This window comes from Dipodomys spectabilis, unplaced genomic scaffold (genome assembly GCF_019054845.1).
Source record: "Dipodomys spectabilis isolate Male_0828 unplaced genomic scaffold, ASM1905484v1 ptg000019l, whole genome shotgun sequence".
NCBI lineage: Eukaryota > Metazoa > Chordata > Mammalia > Rodentia > Heteromyidae > Dipodomys > Dipodomys spectabilis.
The window spans coordinates 5,086,882-5,107,945 of NW_024870696.1; the positions used below are offsets into that span (position 1 = coordinate 5,086,882).

The following is a 21,064-nucleotide window of genomic DNA, read 5'->3' on the forward strand; positions in this document are numbered from 1 at the left end:
TTTATTTTTTAACATGGAATACTTCATGAATTTGTGTGTCATCTTTGCACAGGAACCATTCTAGTATTTTCTGTATCATTCCAATTTCAGTATATGTGCTGCCAAAATGGGCACCAATTTCTGCTTTTTAATGATTTTTCTCTCCAAGTAATCTTAAACTTATGTTGACTTACACATCATTATGTTGTATTTGGCAGATCATGTTGTCCTCAAGCTATTCATAGGAGGTAACGTGAGAACTGCCAAGATGTCAGAGGTATGAACTTGTTGATGTAAATGTACAGAGGTGCTCATATTTTTGCTGGCAACTCTCATACTCCATTTTCAGAACCAAGATTTATAAGTGTTACAGTTTGTGTCCCTGTACATGAGACATCACCATCAATCAATCACTAATACATTATCCTAGCACCGACTTCCAAGTTTCAGTCATGCTTCCTCGAACATTCAATTTTGTTCCTCTAAGACCATGACAATTGTATTCCCCTACCAATGGCACCGTGTCTTCAGCTAGCAACCTGCCATCTTTAGTCAGGTATGTCACCAGTTGTGGCAGACATAGTTAGACCTCATGGGTGCTATAAATCAAACCATTCAATTGTTTTCCCAATTCCAAAGAGTTTGTTCAATTCTTAGGAGATTTAGTAACTGTATGGATATTTCAGATGGTATTTGAGGAGCCCTTGGAACTTTATAGTGCTCACTTATCTTTAAAAATATTAAACATACCTGTGTGTTCAAGAATAAACAGAAGAATAATTTCTATAGCCAGAATTATAAGAAGGAAGCAGATATCTGGATAATGATACTGAGAAATTTAAAAGATATCATAATAAACTTAATCAAAGTTGTTACTTTAGTTACTATTTCTTGTTTGTTTGTTTATTTTATCGTGTTGGTCCTGAGACTTCAATGAAGAACCTAGGCAGTGTCCCTGAGTGTTTGCACTCAAGACAAACACTATTATATGAACCAAATGTTCTTCCTCTTTTTTTTTTTCTGGTCATTAATTAAAATTAAGAGTCATACAGACTTTCCTGCCGAGGCTAGCTTCCAGCCACAATCCTCAGATCTTATCTCCCTGAATAGATAGGATGACAGGTGTCACATGGCTAGATTACTATTTCTGTATTTAGCAAAGTGATTGGCCTAATGAACTGATCATTTTTCAATTGTTTGTGTCTGGAGATGTGTAGACTTTAAGAAAACTTTAATTATATGCTACCATTCTGTTCTAAATAAATGAATTTTATCCATAATCCAAATTTAGTTCTTCTTTTAAAGATTCTGCTTCATTATATGCATGAGTCTTCATTATATGTGTATGAATGTAGACAAGTGGATAATAACTGTTGAATGTCTTCCTAAGTATTTCTTAAAATACTTACTTTCAGGTCAGAAAACTAGATGCATCCACTGAAACAAAAGTGTCATTCCAAAATCCTTAATATCATACAGATGGATCAATTAGAAGTCTGACAATAGATAAATTTATTAATTAAAGAGGAGAGTCATTTGTCTAGTGAAAAGTACTATTTTAAAGAATCATGAACATATACACTATACTTGGAGTACATAGGTCATCGTGGTGGTAAACAGAGAAAAGCTGAAACTTTCAAAAGTACCATTGGTTTATATAATTATTTATTTCTGAGATTTGAACCTAGGTCCTCTAACTTGCTAAACAGCTGCTCTCCCATACTCTCAAGCCTTTATTCATTTTTGGGGAATGTCTCATGCTTTTGTCTGGAAAGGGCCCCAGGCTAGGATCCCACTTGTGGTCTCCCAAGTGACTGACAGGCACTCTCTACCATTGTCTAGGTTGTTTTCTTGACCTGGGGCCATGCTAATATTTTGTCTGGCTGGCCTCAACCCATGATCTTTTATTAAAATTTTCTACCTTCCAAGTAGTTTGCATTACAGATGTGGGACACTGTATCCAACCTAACTTACTTTCTAACAGGATTAATTCCAGACATGACTGTTCACATTCTGACTTCAATTCCTTCTATTCTGCACCATAATGATTTCCATGGAATTTCAGAAGCAACATTTATGAATTATATTCTCATTAAGTGTCTTATTACACTTTTCTAGTCTTTGATGTGTTTTGAAGCTATAACTTCCATTTAAGGTAGGGCTGTAGTACTTTTTATTAATTCTATGTACCAGGACTGGGACTTGAACTAAGAGCTTCCTGTTTTTACTGGTTCTTTGGCTGATGCCTGACACTTTACCCTACATCCACTCTGACTTCTTACTTGTTATGGGAAAAGAGAGACTCATGGATTTATCTGTTATAGCTGAGTTCAAAAACTGATTGCCATATTTCAGCCTACTGAGTAGCTAGGATGAGACATGAACCAGCACAGCCCAGCTTGAGGTACTCTTAAATACTATATAATTCATTAATTGCACATATATCTATAAACAATGTTTTATTTTATTTATTTATTTGCAAAAAGAAAACTGTATTTGACACTTTAAAAACACAGGGTAGAATTGGAATAAAAAGAGAACAAACAACATTTTTAAAAGACATGCATTCTTGATGTATTTTGTGTTTTAGAAAGAAATCTATTTCTTCAAACTGTAGCTAACTAAGTGCTCCACAGCCTTACATCCTCCTGGGAAGGATTTTTTACATCCTAGAATGTTATCATCAAAGCTGGCTGAGAATTGAAAAATGCTGAGAAATTCAAGCATTGTTTTAAAGATTGTTGAACAGATGTAGTTTCCCCTAGGAGATCTCCTTGATAGTAAATACCTTATATTTCATCTGAGAATTTCAAAGTATCAGTATGCATTTTTGTAAGAGAGCAAGATACTGGGAGGTTAAAAAAGACAGATCAAGCTATGAGAATGTTAACATTTTATCTCTTACTGAAAATTTTTAATACATTTCAAACAGAAATACTGGTGAACATTTATCACAAATAAAAGAATAACCCACCAAAACCAGCACAATGGAATGTAGATTTGCATTTGTGATATATACTAGACTTAAGGGTCTTTATAGTCAGTCATTATATTATACAATACAAATGTGTTTTTGAAATTAAACTATTAAAATACTTGGAAGTATAGATACCATTTTTTCATCTGTTAGTTTGTTTAAAATAATCTATTATTCAAACTAAATTTATATTTAGAAAACCTGGATGTATTTTTACTTACTGAGAGACATGATCGAGACTTACACAATCAGAAAAGTCTTTCCATAATCTATTAAGGTCTAAACTGATTTTGTTATTTTGTACAGTGATTAGTTGTACTTGGAAAATCTACAGGCAAACATTGTGAGAAAAAGCCAGCAATAATGACTGATGGCCTAATGAGGAAATATAAGGTCATATAATAGAAAGAAAGGGGAAGAAGAGAAGTCTTTTGCTTGCTAGAAAGTAGGTTGTATGCTAGCATATCAATATCTTAAAAATATCTTAAAAAATCAATGAAGGATAAACTAAGATTATGATTCATTATGTCTAGTTTCAGAGATCAAAACATAACTGCTTTACAAATTTAGAACAATTTATGGTGGCATTTAGGGAAAAATGTAACAATTCCTTAAAAATTGAAGTTGTTTACCTTCAAGAATGCATGAATAGAATGATAAGCAGATGAACTTGGTCTATCATTGCTGAATTATTATACAGATGGAATCAGATATTGGATGGACAAGAGAAATTATCTAAAATAGAAAGTATTTTTCTAACACTGAACTGTTTTTCTATCAGGAGGGGATTTTTGAATGTATAGGGAAAATCTGACAAGTGTACTTAATGAATTCATAAGTTAATCTGATTCAATTCAATTGTCTGTTTTTAAGAGTTGATTTTGGTGAATATAATTTTTAATAGGAAGTATGATACATTTTATGAATGATCACCAAGACTTTGTCTCCTTCTTCTGTCCTGCTTCCTGTGGAAGATAATGTGTTTCCTACCTCTTGAATTCTAACTTTCCTCTGGAAACGAAATGTGAAGTTAAATACAAACCACTCCTAAGCAGAAGGTCTTTAAGCCAGGATGCACTTTCTCTTTTCTACTTGAAATGTTCCCACACACAAGTCAGAGATTGCTTCTAAAACCTGGAATTCTGAAGTGTCAAAGGTAGAGCTCAAGGGTAGCCTGTTGTATACATGCATTCGGAAGGATAAATCAACTTTCCCAGTTTTAAAACCCCTAAGCTTCTGAGCTTTGCAATCACCTCACAAGTTGAGATTCTCTCAAGAGGAGTGGTTGTTTGTTTTTGGAATTTGGTGGAATGACTTGTTAAAAAAAAAAACACAGGTATGCAAGAAGAAGAAAATGGTTGCATGCACATAGCTGCAATGGGCCTGTGGACAAGGGAGTATACATTATTGTGATTTCATAAAGACAGATCAAGACTGGCAGGTATTAGAAATATCTAATAGTGCTGTAATTTTGTGAGATGCAGAAAGTAGAAAATACATAAGAATTTTATAAAAGGGGGCTGGGAAGGTGGCTCAGCGTTAGAGTGCTTGCCTCGCATGCATGAGGCCCTGGGTTCAATTCCTTAGCGGCACATAAGCAGAAAAAATTGGAAGTGGCACTGTGGCTTAAGTGGTAGAGTGCAAGCCTTGAGCTGGAGAGCTGACAACACCCAACTCCAGAGTTCAAGCCCCACAATGGACAAAAAAAAAAAAAAGAATTTTATAAAATATTCTTAAAAATAAAAATGTGCACAGAGAAGCTCAAACTCAGCCTCCTCAGCTTTGTGATCCACTGATAGAAGGTTTGACAAGCCAGCCACTTCAATCCTGTCACTTTTCTGAGTTGAAGCATGACTTTGTACTTCAGTGGTGTTTGGGAGAATTTATCTTGTTATTGTTGGTGTTGTCTTACATAGCCTGTGCAGCAAATTTGGCCAACCTCTATAGGATGACACTTGTTCAGAGTTCACACCACATAGCTCCCTGACAACCTGACATAACACCACACATTTGTTTTGCTGCCAATTAACTTCAAGATCTTTCCACTAACACTTTGTCAACTCTTTAAATGTAGCACTGACTTTTGCCAATAGAGGGTTATTTCTTCTTCAAAGCTGGCTGTTAAGATCATGCTAGCAAGATAACAAAAATTAAATGGGACTCACAGTGACAAGCCATTTAGCTGTGTGGCAGATGCTAGGTGTGTGCTATTTAGATGTTACTATTAGAAAAAAGGTGACATTCAAGCCAAAGGAAGACATTTTGTGAGCAGATTTAATACTGTCCACAAGTCTTCTGACTATGCTATAATTATGTGTGTTTATAAAATCTTGAAACATAATACTAGTGCAAAGTGACACTTTCAACCTGGGCACCAATGGCTCATTCTTATAATCCTAGCTACTTAGAGATCTGAAGCCCAGACAATTATGGTTTAAAGCCAGCCCAAGGAGAAAAAGCCCATAAGATTTCATGTCTAAACAAAACAACAAAATATCAGGCTGGAAACATAGCTAACATGGTAGAGTACTATCAGAGCAAGCTAGTCAATTAAGCAGGAAGCTTTGAGTTCAATCACCTGTGCCTCTCAAAATAAATAAAATTTAAAATGAACAAATGAAGTAAGGCTTGAAATATCCATTATAACTGAGAAATTTTATATAGTCTAGTATATTTTTAGTCAACCAATTGGTTCATAAAAACTAGAAGGCAGGTTAAAAACTTGCCATTATTACTTACAGGAAGTAATCAAACTTAAAATTTCATAATGCTTCTTTTATTGGTAAATGATCATAATTGTCAAACATTGACAATTTCCTGTAGGTGGAGACCTACAGGAAAACACAGAACTTAGACTTTGCATATGTCAGGCAGTAGAAACTGCATTTGCAAAATAAACAAAACCAAATATTTCTCCATTTAAACAATGAAAAACACTCTTACATTTCAATACATGTCATGAATCTACCTACAGATGGCTGGGAACTAGACACCCATCCTCCTACTTTGGTGCCATAAGCTCACTATCTTTCATTTGCTTTGGTTGAGAATGTAAACTTGGGTAGTATCAGGTCCTTACAGCTTCCTTACCTCAGGGATCAGCTCTGTTTCTGATGTTACTTAGCAAAACAAGGTGGATGATCACACCTAAGTCTAAAGTTGTTATAAGGCCAATTTTGTTTTGAATTTATTTTGGTTAAGAGTGAGAACAGCAGAATTTTGTTGTTGTTGTTATCTCTTTTTCTTCTGGGCCAAGATCAGAACGTAAACTCCTTACTAGATTCTTTCACTATTGTGTGATACTCTGCCAACTGAGTCACACTTCCAACCCTGAGAATGGCAGTTTTACACTATATTTCATGCTCATTTGACAATCTATACCATTTTGCTTTATGATGTAAATATGTATTTTAAGAGATATAATAACCACTTACAAAATAATTCATATTTAGCATTAATCTTAATTGAGCATTGAATCTTAGTAGTCTATCTTATTTCTATGCATGTCTCCAATGTTTTAAAGTAGATTCTATTGTTGCTGTCTGTATTTATCAATGAAATAACAAATAATTCATAGACAACACATTAAAAACTCACAAGAATCCACTTGTATTTTTTGGCAGAATTCATTTGCGCTATTTTGCAGAATGATGAAATTTGAAAATAAATATATTTCTTTCCCGATGGTAAGTAAAACAGCTTGCTAGTAGACAGTAAGATAATATTGCCTAAAAAGTACATGTACAAAATTAAATAGCATATGAAGTATAGCTCTACATTCTATAATAGAAGGCTTTAATAAAATGTGTATGCTCATTGTAAGCTTATGATAAAAGCAACTATTTCACTGGCTCTTAAAAGCCTTTGCCATGGGGACTAATAGTTGAAATGAATAGACATTTTTGCCAAAAGAACACAAATTATAGCATAAAATGTGTGCAATATAGAAGAGCCATAGTATGTACTTTTATGAAGTTCATCACTGAGTAGCAAGTAAAAATAATATCTGAGTATATGGCATTATTTTTTCTCATCATAGTCTGTGTCATTATGCCAAAACAAACAAAACACTTGCTTTTATGAGACTAAATTATGCTTTGAATTATTTGCTCTAGATTAAACTGAATATTTGAGAAAATTATGAGTTCAAATAAGTACAGACTGTGATGGTTATAGAACAAACACATAAACTTTAATGAGAAAGCATTGATTTATGACAAATTCAAAACAGTGCACAAAACAATATATCTGTTTGTTGTGATGTATATTCTAGGATATTATTGTCAGAAGTATTACAAGGCTGTTGTAAATGTTCTAATTAAGGTTGCTGGACAAAGAATAATACAGAAATACAAATAACACAGAAATAAAAACTAAATTTAAAAAACACATTAAAATACCTACAGTAAAATTTACAGAGTTAATTATAGGCTATTTTTGTTTCACAGAATTTTTAGAATATACATGTAGAATGGATGGATGCTATCATAGTTACTATGTAATTTGAAAGACCAAATGAATTAAGCAACCCCAAATACATAAGCAGAATTTGTTCCCAAGTTTTATTATCTCATCCCTCAACCAACACAGTGATAAGTAATGTGTCTACTATTTATAGTGTGCTGAACTACTTTTGTGTAATAATGCAAGGAATTTTTTTTACCCTAAAGAAATGCCAAACTCCTCTTGGATTTTTGCAATGGTGACATTAATTTGGGCACAAGAATGCCTGAGGGAACAGTGGAATAAGTGGAAAACATGTGACAAAAAGCCCTCTATCACCACATAAAACACCTGGTTGACATAGTTAAAATTTTAATTTAAATATGAGATAATATTTAGTAATGACAAAGGTGATACTCATCAGAGTGAAAGCAGTTGACCAATGAAAGAATACAAAACAATGGAAACCAACCACTGAGAATTATCTTGGCTGAAAGTTATTTATAAATCACAGCATATCTGTTGAGGAAATAGTTACAATAACTTAATATATATTGTTGGTTTGGAGTCATAGGGAGGCTTTTTATAAAAATTCCACTATTCCATGTCTTAAACTCCAAATACCAACCTTATTAAAAAATGTGTTAACCCAGGGCACTGGTGGCTCACTCTTTTTAATACTAGCCACTCAGAAGGCAAAAATCTGAGGTTTAAAGTTCAAAGCCAGTGTAAGCAGGAAAACTCATGAGACTCTTATCTCCAATTAAAGCTGGAAGTGGAGCTGTGGCTCAAGTGTTAGAGCATTAGCCTTAAGCACAAAAGCTCAGGGATACATCTAGGGCCAGACAAGACTGGCAAAAATTTTTAAAAATAAAAAAAGAAAAACAAACAAACAAAATCCTAAAAGCTGGCACCAATGGCTCACACCTGTAATCCTAGCTACTCAGGAAGCTGAGATCTGAGAATCATAGTTTGAAGCCATCTGGCATTAAAGTCCATTAAAGTCTGATCTCCAATAAACTACTCAGAAAAAAACTGGAAGTGGCTCTTTGGGAGGGTAGGGTGGAGGGGAAAAGGGTGAATAAAAACAGCAGTGGTACTACTTACTAGATACTATATTGTAAATGAACTGCAAAACTTGTGGGTGGTGATAGGAGGGAAAAACTATGAGAGAGTCAGGGAACGGTTGACATGACTCAAAAAGAAATGTACCCATTACTTGGTTTATGTAAATGTAACCACTCAGTACATCACCTCTACAATAACAGTAAAATGTATTAAAAGAAAAGAAAACAGCCAATCAACTAACCAATGAAAAAATAAGCTTATTGGAATTCAATCCAGGCATAGCAACGTACACTTAAAATCTCAACTACCCTAGTGATTTTCAAACATGAGTTTCTTGATTAAATTCCCTAGTAATTTATATATATGATATAAACATAAGCAGATCTATATGATAAAGCTTTATGAAAAAACAGTATTATATGTGTTAGTTAATTGAAAAAATATTTTCCATTTTTCAAGTCTAAATAATTCAATAATTCACAGAGTAACAAATTCAGTTGTTGAAGTGTCAATATGTAGATGTTTTGCTAATTTACATGACACTTGTCACTAATACGGAATGATTGACATTCAGCTCTTTAGTTTAGACAAAATGTTACAGATGTCTCAAAGTTCACTTAACTGCAAATACATTTTATTTTCCTGCTAATATAGAAGACTAAAGAAAGTCAGGTATAAAATATAAAATTTATATTTCACTCTGGGGTTATATGATGTGATGATATAGATGATAATGCTTTCATTTTCTTATATTTGAAAACTGAACTCTGTCTGACATTTTGGCAAATAGTTTAGATCCTCTTGTAAACACATAGTAAAGAAGGATTTTTCTATTTCCGTTAAGATCAGGTGTGATCATAAAATATGCTCATAAATCCTGCTAAAAGCAGTTCACACAGAAGCCAAAAGAAATCTGCAGCAGTTTCCCTATTACTTCCATAAGCAAACTAGCAGGTGACATTTTATTGAGACTAAGTTCACCAATAAGAAAATCTAGACCAGAGACTCAAGTTATCCCTGGAGGATGTATAATGTTAAAAAGAATTTCTACTTGATTACATCTGGAATAAGAATACAGTTGTTTACCATAGCAATTGGTTCTAACCTACATAGAAATTAGATGGAGAAATGGAGGAAAGACTAATTCTGAATTGAGCAAAGATTAAAACTCAGTTGGTGAGTGGCGGAGTGACCAAAGTCACTAAGCAAATGATTCGATGGGAACAGTATCAACTCAGGTAAAACAGCTGGTAAAACTATGGTAGGCAGACTCATTTGACTGGTATATCCATGGTAGTTGTTTGATAATTGCTACAGTGACATAATGGCCCAGAGAGTGGCTTTGGTTTTAGGCCAAGTCATGGAATAAGAAGATGAGAAGATCCACAACAACTCACAATGCACAACTGATGTGCACAAAAGTGAATTACAGCATCATTATCCAAAGATAATTTTTACAGTGCAAGTATGCTCTTTTTTTTAATGACATATGGCTTGAAATTCAGAAGGGAATTTCAAACTCAAAAGAGTTTGAAAGTAAGAAGAAAGGGAATAGGCAGATCATAAATTAGGTACAGTTAAAAATATTAAGATAAATAATGTAGTTATAGTTCTTTATCTTCATTGAAAAAATAAAGCCACATGGGATGTATATTCTTTTAAAATATTATAGAACACACTCATTTGCTACAAGGGAAATTCTTTCAATTGGATGACAAAGCACAAGTAAATAAGTCAAGAGAGGGATTGGCTAGGAATAGGGTGAGTAACAAAAGAAAAGTTTCAGATATAAACAACATATCTAGGATCTAGGTACTGGAGGCTCACACCTGTAATCCTCGCTACTCTGGAGGCTTACATCTGAGGATAGAAGTTCAAAGCCAGCCCAGGAAGGAAAATCTGGGAGGCTCTTATCTCCAATTAATTACCAGAAAACCCGGAAGCGGAGTTATGGCTCAACATGATAGAGCAGAAAGAGCTCAGGGACTATACCCAGGCCTTGGGGTCAAGGCCCCTGACTGAGAAAATAAAAAAAGAAAAGAAAAGAGAAAAAAGAAAAAAGAAAAGAAAGAGAATTGACAAAAAAGATTAAAGACTCCAAAAAGATTTAAAAAAAAAAAAAAGAACTTCTAGGGAAGCCATAATTCTAGGCAAAAAAAACAAACATGAAATGTTTATAATATGAAATGTTTATAATTTAAAATAACATGTAATTTCCAATGTTTTAGCAGTAGAAATAATGAGAAAATGGCAACCCAGGAATCATCTCTAATCCACACTTCAGATGTGGCAATGGAGGATAATGGAATAGGACAATCTCCTGGATGCAGGAGCATCCAAGAGTGTGAATTTTGGAAGGAACATTCCTCACCTCTCACGTTTCTTGACAGTAGAATTTCAGAATTGCTCCAACTTGAGTTTGCATTATGCTCTGATACAACCTTTTGAGTGAGGGAACTTCATCTGGCTATGACCCTATCCACAGTTATACTTCAATGTCTCAGTGACTTTTGTTTTTATTATCCCCTCCCTTGGTCCTCAGCTCCACCCAGACCTGAGCTCCTCCCTGCCCTACAGTTCCCACCACGCAGTTGGCTACTCCCTCTCTGCTCAGACCTACCTTGCATGCTTTTACCTCACTTCCATCTTCACTCTCTCCCCAGAACTGCCACCTGGATCAGGATATGTACCCCCTCTCCTGGGGAGATCTGGCTCCTCTAATAAACCTTATAATAATCTTTCTCCTGTGATTGCATGGCTCTGTGTGGTACCCTGGGATGGTCAAAAATGATTCTTACATTTGGTGTGCCAAAACTGGGAGAGGGTTTCCCTGTTGATTTGCTCCCCTCTCCACTTCAGATGGGTGTCTGACCAGCTGCACCAGGACCTAGCCAATTAATTGTCCTACAACGCCATCACCAGAGGACCACCAAGGTAACTTTCTTCTGAATGAGTGCTCTACCTCTTGCCCATCGAACATCAACTAATTCCTACTTCCAGGTGAGTGACCAGTCCAGAGGCTTAGATTCTGCTGTTCAGGCCACTGGGCCTCTGTGGGGGCTTCAGGGCCCCAAAAAGCTTAGCAAGTGTCTCAGCCTCATTCCAAGGGCCTTTTGTGGCCAAGGGATCCCATGGAAAAGTGATGACTTATCATTGGTAAACTTTCTATTTTTTAGGAACCAAACTTCACTGCCAAAGACTTTCTGCAGCAGGCTCTGGTTCCAAAAGTTACTTACCATAGGAAGGACATAACTAAAATTCTTTGCTATCATATTTGGCCCCAAATTTAAAACTCCACTTCTGTGAGTGCTTGGGAAATTAAAACTTTCTCTTTCTTTCTCTCTCTCCCTCTCTCTTTCTCTGCCTCTGCCCCTCTCCTTCCCCTCCCCCCTCCCAGCAACTTTGCCTGCCTGCTGGCAAGGGCTGAAATTAGCTTCAGATAAGCTCTTCCTACTCCAACTAAAGGTACTGAGTGGGATGAACTTAACTTCCACATTCTTCAACAAAAGTATTTGATATGGCAAAAACATCTCTTGCCACTAAAAAACTTCAGGAAAATGTAGGATGGTATTCATTTTGCACCCTATGTTGTGCACAAGAAAATGTATGTATGTAAACTTTTTAAGGCAAAATATTTTTTTTAATGGAGATTTGAGCATTATAAAGGTCTCAAAGGATTATTGCATTGTTTTAAAGAGAGGCTTTCTGTTCTTGTTAAGCAGAGAGATTCCGTTAAAGCTTGAGTCCTTTCTAGCACTGACAATATGGTTGCTAATAGAGAAGCTTATCGGGCACCATCTTGGCATTGGTAAATATCCAGAAAAGCTCTTGGAAGTGGAATCACACCCACCCCTCTGGTAATGTTTGTCCTACTCACAGGTAAGTGACCAGTCCTGAGGTTTAGATGAACAATTTCTGTATAGACCACCAGACTTTTGTGGAAGCTTTAGGGACCCAGGGTACCCAAGTTGTAAACCTCACTTCTGCACTCCAAGGTAACTTACCAAGGAAGGACCAAACCTACTCCTCAAGTAATGGTTTTGCTTGCTCTTGGCTAAATCTTGAGTTCTCTCTAGCATTGATGGATAATAGAGAATTTTAATAGGCACAGTGGTCTAGGCATCGAGGTAAATCTCTGAGAAACTCTGAAGGTAGAGTCACACCCATCCCTCAGTTAATGGATGTGCCAAAGTTCCTAGGGGCTGGGATAGGATCTTAGTCTCTTGGTGACCCTTCCTCCTGAATTCTAGAGCCGCTTAACTCAACTGCTGTTTCCTATTGACTCAGGATATCACACCTACTTGACTGTTAATTCTTTGACGCTTTCCAGGTGACCTGACCCAACCTCCAGGCCAGGGGCCATTATGCCATGCCATGTGTCTCTGTCTTTGTGTTCTGTCTCCTCGCTGCTGAAAGTTTTTCTTGTTGGAAAAATTTTGCTTTTATAGCTGACCACATGGTTCCATCATAATTAGGCAAAATAATATCATTTTGCTACTAAAATTTAAATGGCAGATATTAAAATCTAAGTGTACCCTATGATTTATGCACAAACATGTCTATTTGTCTATATGTAAAATCTGTAAAATGGTCATAGTTTCAAAGCTTCAAAGTATTTTGCTTGCTAAAATATCTTTGTCAATGGAAGCTGTGATTTAATAGGAGTTGCATTGAAAATTCTGAGACCTGACTTCAAGCCAAGGGGGTAGGGGAGAAAGTAGAGGAAGGCAGTTTTAAAACACCTTGAGAAAGGAGTTTTAAAAAAATGTTTTCCTTTGGAAAGTAAATGAATTTGATAATTAAGTTAGCTGTGATTGTCATTCCTTATGCTAAAATTTAAATGTACATCTAAAAATTTAAATGTCTGGCAAACTAAGGCTAAGATTTTGTTTCTCTGTTTTCTCTCCTAAACACCAATCAACTTTCTTTAAGATCAAAGGACCAGAGTGACTCAAAATGCAGTTTGCTCTTTTGCCTGGGAAAATGCCCAGGGAACAAACCAAAGTTGTCATGGCTGCCTAAACCAGTGGCATCAATCTCAAAATCCAGTGTGAACCAGGTTTTAACTAGTATATATAGAAATTTTGCATGTAAATAGCAGGAGGCGCAACAATCCATACAAGATGGGACTAGCCCACATCCTGGCCTTACTCACTCCCTATATGTGGGGAGACACCACAGTCTCACCTAGACACTAGCCTTCCTCCATGACACATGACCAAAGCCTGATCCACTGAAGCTCAGCCTTTTACATCTTAGTAATTTGTTTGTGTTCCCTTCCATCTGTCAGTACCTGCATTAAAGAAAAACTGCTATTTTTTCAAAATGTCCTAAAGGTAACTCAGACTATAGAAAAATTGGCCATTTTAAACCTTAGGCCAAGAGTTAATGGGTGTTGCCCAATGTTTCCAAGGGGAATTTAAATGTAAATTAAAGTGATATTGGGAAAATAGTGTCCCCTCTGTAAAAAATGTGGGAAGTAGAGTTGTTAGCATCCTAGAAAAAAAATTAAAAAGTGTTTGTTTCAAAGTAGAAAAAAAATTAGTATTACCAAATGATTGTTTAATTGGTATTCCAGTTTGCCCCTATAGGTTTTTTGTTACAGTTTCCAGAAGGTCCATAGCAAAAGACAAAGGATTCTTACAAGTTTTGTCAGATGCAACTTTGCCCTTAATAAATTCCAGGTAAAACCATGCTTTATAAAACTACTTCCAATGACCACCTTTGCTACTTTTAATTGGAGTGGCCTTTTTTCAAAAGTGGCTTTTTGAAAGATTCATTGATCCAAAAACTACTGTTTGAAGCCATCCTGGCCAGAAAAAGGTCCCTGTAAGATTGTCATCTCTAATCCACCAGCAGAGTGCTGAAAAAGTGGAGTTACTTTAGGGCCCAAAGTGGCAGAGCCCTACATTTGAGCTGGAGATCTGAGAGACAGCACTCAAACCCTGAGTTCAAGTCCAGCAACAGACAAAGGAAAATGCCTTCCCAGCATGGAGAAAGGCACTGTGGGGACCTGTCAAATTTGGAACATCCAGAAGCAGTTACAGGCAAATGCTTGGATGACAGAAATGATGTCAGATCCTGGGGTCACTTATACTTTTCCCTTCTTAAATTGACCATAGCCAGGAGGATCACAGGAAGATAGTTCACAAGCATGCCTTTTTAATGTCCATGTCTGTCTACTTCATAACTGAGCAAGAACATGCCATTCATCTGTGATATCTGGTTGTAAAAAGCTGAGGTTCTAAAACATATGGGATGGTTTAAATCCCAAACCCACTGTATATGCTCAATGTCCTAATTAGTACTCATTTTAGGCTAGCATCAGCCATAAATTCATCTGTTAAGGAAAGAAATTTTGTGGACCTGAGGTTATGTCCTTATTGAGATCTGTCTACAGGCCTACACAGGTAGGCATTATTAGGTTCACTAGAAATCAGCTTTCCTCATCCAACCAGAAAAATTCCTTTGCAAAGCAGAGTGCTAAACCAGCTACACTGCTGTAGCCCAATAAAAGGTTTGTATATTTGTTAAAAATTAAATGTTGTAATCAGTTACTGCTTAAAAACATCTATTGAGTTTTGTTATTATAAAACACTGGCAAGTAATTGTTAGTCAATTGTTAAAAAGTTATAGGTAACCTCTGTCTCCATTGATCTTATTGTTGATTTAATTGGAAATAAAAAGCCTTTTGTGACAAAGACTCTATTTGCTACAGTTCAAAGCCAGCCCAGGCATGAAAAAATCCCTGTAAAACTCCGTCTCTTGACTAATCAGCAAAGGGCCAGGCCAGAGGCATAGCTTAAGAGACTCTTACTATAAGTAACCAGGCAGAGGCTGGTGACACTAAGTGGTAGAGCACTAGGCTTAAGCCCTGTGAATGCTAACTGGGACAAGCTATCCAAGTAAAGTATGAGACCCCCCCTCATGAGGTCAGTCCTTACAACAAAACCATGGAGAATAAGAGGAAATAACATTCTAAATTGAATTGCTTTACATTCACTTTCAAAATTAATCAGAGCCAGGTGATCAAGAGAAATAGTTATGCTCCAAATGTAACTTTCCTGGTCCATGGGCAACATGTATTCTCATATTCCATTCATGCTAATGATCTTGACACTTTGTAAGCTTTTTCCTGACATTTCCAAACACATTTTTAAAACAGGAAAACAGCACCCACACCCACCCAGGATAACCCTGGGAACAAGTCAAGGCCATCCTGTTACTACAGGCAGAGTCTTCATTTACACTGCCCTGCTTTGTTCAGCTCTGATCTGGACCCTAAAGACCCTAGCTCGAGTGACCCTCAATCCCTAGGCCAGCAGGAAGTAGCCAAATGAGCACATGACACCAGTTGGCTCTGATAACTATTGTCATGGAAAAGATGAGGACCTTTACCAACCAAACTGTCAAGAAAATGTTTCTTGGATGGTACCCAGCCAAGCAACAAATCAGGGACTCCAGACTACTTTGCCCCTTTACACCTTTACAGCAAGAAGTAGCTTCAGAAGAAACAATCTCTGCTCATTCCCCCAGCCTTGTACCCCTATTTTATTAAACAAATAAGCAGGGAATGTTAGAATTATCCCAACCTTTCCTCTGCTCCATCCAGACCTGAGCTCCTCCCTGCCCTAGAGTTCCCACCATACAACTAGTCATTCACCCCCTCTCTCTGCCCAGACTTATCTTGCATGCACTTACCTCATTTCTGCCCTCACTCTCTCCCCAGACCAACCTGGACACCATATGCTCCCTCCTCCAGGGATATCTAGCCCCTCTATTAAATCTTATAATAATCTTTCTCCTGTGTCTGTCTGGCTCTGCATGGTTCCCTGGGATGGTCATGAAGGATTCTTACAACTTGCTATGTGGTTCATATCTTAGATTCAAAAGATATATCTGCCTCCAGCAAATAAGCTGCCTTCACTCACTCACAATGTTGAACTCTGCCATACTTGTGATTTTTGTTTTATTTTTTATATTTTGTATCTGGGTAAAGAAGTAAACCAAATATCTGTTAACAAGAGCAGTCCATTGTGAAGTCGTTAAGAGTTTTCACATATATTTATGCTTCCTTGCGCAAAGATAGCTTAGGTAATCTGTTTTGGCCAATAGGAAGTGTGTGCTGTCATTTTCTAACCAAAATTTGCTGCCTAGCAAATACATAGCCTGCCCTGTTAACTTCCTTCTACCCCAAAGGCTGAGCATGAGTGTTAGGAGGATGGGGCAAAATAACTCAAATAACAAACTTTCAGTGGATATAAATGAAAAACTAAGCTTGATAATGTTCTCATTCAAAAATCTTGTAGTTCATTTGTTCGTTCAATCCTTCCTTCCTTCTTTCTTTTCTTTTTTCTTGTTATTAAGGACATTCTTGCGTAGAGCTTAAACATTGCAGCAGAAGTTGGCTTAGAGGTTGGGATATTCCTCCCTCTATAGTTCAATTGCTGTGATTACAGATTTGTACCCAGTTCATTCTCTCCACTATATCGCTCCTCCTTGATTCTTTCCCTACCTCCCTTTTTTCCTTCCTTCTTTCCTTTCTTCCTTCCTTCCTTTCTTCCTTTCTTCCTTTCTTCCTTTCTTCCTTCCTTCCTTTCTTCCTTTCTTCCTTCCTTCCTTGCTTCTTTCCTTCCTTCCTTCCTACCTTCCTTCCATGTGGTTGGAGTTCTTCATTTCCTCAAGATTCCCTATGGTATCCAGATCATTACAAATTGACTCAACATTGAATGAAATTTATTAATTCATATCACTAAAATTCTATGGGCAAGGTAGGCAATGGTTATAGCTTATGTGTGTAATCCTACTGAGGAGGCTGAGATCTGAGGAATATGATTCAAAGCCTTCCTGGCAGGAAAAGTCCATGAAACTGTTGAATAAAACACCAGAACGCAGGAAGTAGCACTGTGTGTCCAGTGGTAGAGCATTCACCTTGTCTTTCATCTTCAATTAACTACCCAAAAGCTGAAATTTAAGCTATAGTTCAAGTGGTACAATGCTAGTCTTGAGAGTAAAACCTCAGGCACAGCAGCAACATCCAGGCCCTGACTTCAAACCCCAGAAATGGCACATACACACACACACACACACACACACACACACACACACACACACAGAAAAAAGAAAAAAATAGAAAAAGAAAAAGAGACAATAGATAGAAGACAGTTAGATATATAGGAAACACTATGGGCATGGTTAGCTTGAGGATAAAGTAATTAGCTAACTAATGAAACTTTTTTGTACTTTGAATGTTCAAACAACACCTATGGTTAATAATTTTGCTTGGCTTTTCCCCTCAAATTGACAATCTAACAAACCATATCTTCACCCATGACTTCTTACTAGTTAATTGGTGATAAGACAGTCATGGACTTTTCTGCTCAGGGCTGCCTTTGTACTGTGATTCTCAGATTTCAGCCTTCTGGGAAGCTAGGATCACAGGCATAAATAACCATCATCAGATTTAATTTAGGGTGTTTTCAATGTCTCTTCCTACTCAGCGAAATGTTTTTTTGGGGGACTGCAGAGAAAATACTGGTTCTCAGTATAAATTTCCGCTCTTCACCAATACATTGTGCAATGGTAATAATCAAATACACTTTTCTCAGAGAAATGTCTATGCTTTACATATGAAAAGGTAATACACACTAAATAGCAAATACTGGTAACTTATTAAATACTATTGTGTGTAATATGTACCCTTCAAGTTCAAATATTCGATATAAATATGATGATTTTCTTATGAAAATGCCATTTTTATGTTAATTAAGAGCCACAAATATTCTGTGAGAAAAATTGTTTCTAAGAAGAAAAAGAAACAGCCTACATAAATGTAAGAATAGCAACTACATTGTTCTTTATTTTTTTAAATAAGGCTATTATAAAATTCCCATATTTTAAACTTTCTGCAAAGTATGCCTTAGAGATTATTAGCTTTGTCCTTATAATGTTAGAAAGCATTTCTCCTTTCTGATGAAGTGTGAAAATACATAATGAAACTAATTGCCATATATTTCCCTCTATTCTTGTATCCATTCTTGGATCAACAATTTTTTTTCATTTAATAGAAGTAATCCTGTTAAAAGTATTTGTTGACAGCTTATAAAATACCTTATATTGCTTATATATCAAGTATGACATTTGCTAAAGTAATATGTCAAAATATTAATACATATGTCTTACAGCAATTGAGCCCATTTAGTTTTCATAAGATTATTAATTATAAGAATATCATGATTCCAATAATCACAGATTAAATTTATCATTAATTCAGAAAGAAGTGAGAATAACATGGCACATTATTTATAAAACATAATACAAGTTAAAAACATGTAGAAAATTAAAGTAAGATCCTTACATATCACCCTGCAACAGAATCAACTCCAAATGTTTCAAAGACCTCAAAATAAAAGCAGACACCCTAAAGCATTACAAGAAAGAATAGGAGAAACTCTAGAGTTCCTTGGTAAAGGCTGAAATTTTCTTAATAAAGATCCAAAAACACAACAAATTAAAGAAAGGTTGGACAATATGATTGCATTAAATTGCAAAGCTACTGCATGGCAAAGGACATAGCGAGCAAGATCAACAGAAAGGCCACGGATTGGGAGATGATTTTCAGTAGCCACAAAACAGACAAAAGCCTCATATCTAAAATATACTTATAACACAATAAATAAATTAATTAATTAATTAATCCCCCCAAAACAAATCATCAATAAGTGGGCTAAAGACTTAAAGAGGGGACTTAAAGAGGGACTTCTCCGAAGAAGAAATAAGAATGGCCAATAGACACATGAAAAAATGCTCAACATCTCTGGCCACAGTAGAAATGCAAATCAGAACAACATTGAGAATCCACCGCACCTCAATTAGAATGGCTATAATCAAGAAATCAAATAAAAAGAGATGCTGGAGGCGATATGGCCAAAAGGGAACCATACTGCACTGTTGGTGGGAGTATAAACTTGTTGAATCACGCCTGAAAGAAGTATGACTGTTCCTCAAAAGTCTACACATAGAGCTCCCCTATGGCCCAGCAATCCCACTTCTGGGCATTTACCCAAATGATCACAAACAAGGTCATAGTAAAGCTACTAGCACAACTATTTTTATAGCATCATTATTCACCATAGCTAAGATATGGAATCAACCCAAATGCCCCTCAGTAGATGAGTGGATCAAGAAAATCTGATCTATCTATCATCTATCTATCTATCTATCTATCTATCTATCTATCTATCTATCTATCTATCTATCTATCTATCAATATGATGGAATTCTATACTTGCATCAGAAAGAATAGCATCATCAAATTTTAAGGAAAGGGAAATGCCTTTTAGAAATCTTCCAATATATTTTGAGTTCCAGGTCTATTTTAGATATGGGATCCTTGTATGTTGTATGACTAGTGAAGATCTTCTCCCAATCTGTGGGCTTTCTCTTTATCTTGCTAGCTATGTCCTTTGCCTTGCAGAAGCTCTGCAGCTTCATGCAGTCCCATTTGTCCAACCTTTCTTTGATTTGGTGTCCTTCTGGGTCTCTATTAAGAAAATTTCGGCCTGTGCTGGTTTCTAATATTCTGTCCTGTAATGTTTTCATGGTGTCTCCTTTGACTCTGAGGTCTTTGGAGTTGATTCTGGTGCAGGGTGATATATAAGTATCTAGCTTTAGTTTCCTACAAGTGATTAACCAATTTTGTCAGCACCATTTACTGAAGAGGCTTTCTTTATTCCATTCTATTTTTTTAGTTCCCTTATCAAAGATTATATGGCTAAAGGTCTGTGGGTTCATTTGGGTTTTCAATTCTATTCCATTGCTCCTGAGGTCTCTTGTTGTGCCAGTACCAAGCTGTTTTGATTACTATGACTTTGTAGTAGAGTTTGAATAACCTAACAACAAATCCTCAAAGAAACAACTGCCTAGTAAATAAGTGGGCTAAAGACTTACAGACAAACTTCTCTGAAGAGGAAAAAAGGATGGCCAATAGACACATTAAAAAATGCTCAACCACTCTAGCCATAAAAGAAATGCAAATCAAAACAACACAGAGATACCACTCACCCCAGTTAGAATGGCTATAATCAAGAACTCTAATAACAACAGATGCTAGAGGGGATGTGGCCAGAAGGGAACCCTACAGCATTGTTGGTGGGAGTGTGAACTTTTTCAACCACTTTAGAAAGTAGTATGGAGATTCCTCAAAAGACTCCACATAGAGCTCCCCTATCCCCTATGAACCAGCAATCCCACTTTGGGGCATTTACCCAAATGATCACAAACAAGACTATACTAAAGCTACCAGCACAACTATGTTCACCGCAGCATTATTTACCATAGCTAAGATATGGAACCAACCCAGATGCCCCTCAGTAGATGAATGGATCAAGAAAATGCAGTTTATATACACAATGGAATTCTATGCCTCCATCAGAAAGAATGACATTGCCCCATTTGTTAGGAAATGGAAAGACTTGGAGAAAATTATATTAAGTGAAGTAAGCCAGGCCCAAAGAAACATAGATCCTATGGTTTCCCTTATTTGCAATAACTAGTATATATCTGAGACAAGCAGAAACGGTCAGATAAGTTGATGTT

At 36.3% G+C, this 21,064-nt stretch overlaps 1 protein-coding gene and 1 non-coding gene across 3 annotated transcripts in view; both read right to left on the reverse strand.

The window, feature by feature from the left end:
* Positions 1-21,064, reverse strand: part of Brinp3 (BMP/retinoic acid inducible neural specific 3) — a 424,144-nt gene that overhangs the window by 111,145 nt on the left and 291,935 nt on the right. The gene's annotated exons all lie outside the window — the stretch shown is intronic.
* Positions 8-114, reverse strand: LOC122104012. The gene has a single exon (XR_006146852.1). It is a non-coding gene; the product is annotated as a U6 spliceosomal RNA (small nuclear RNA).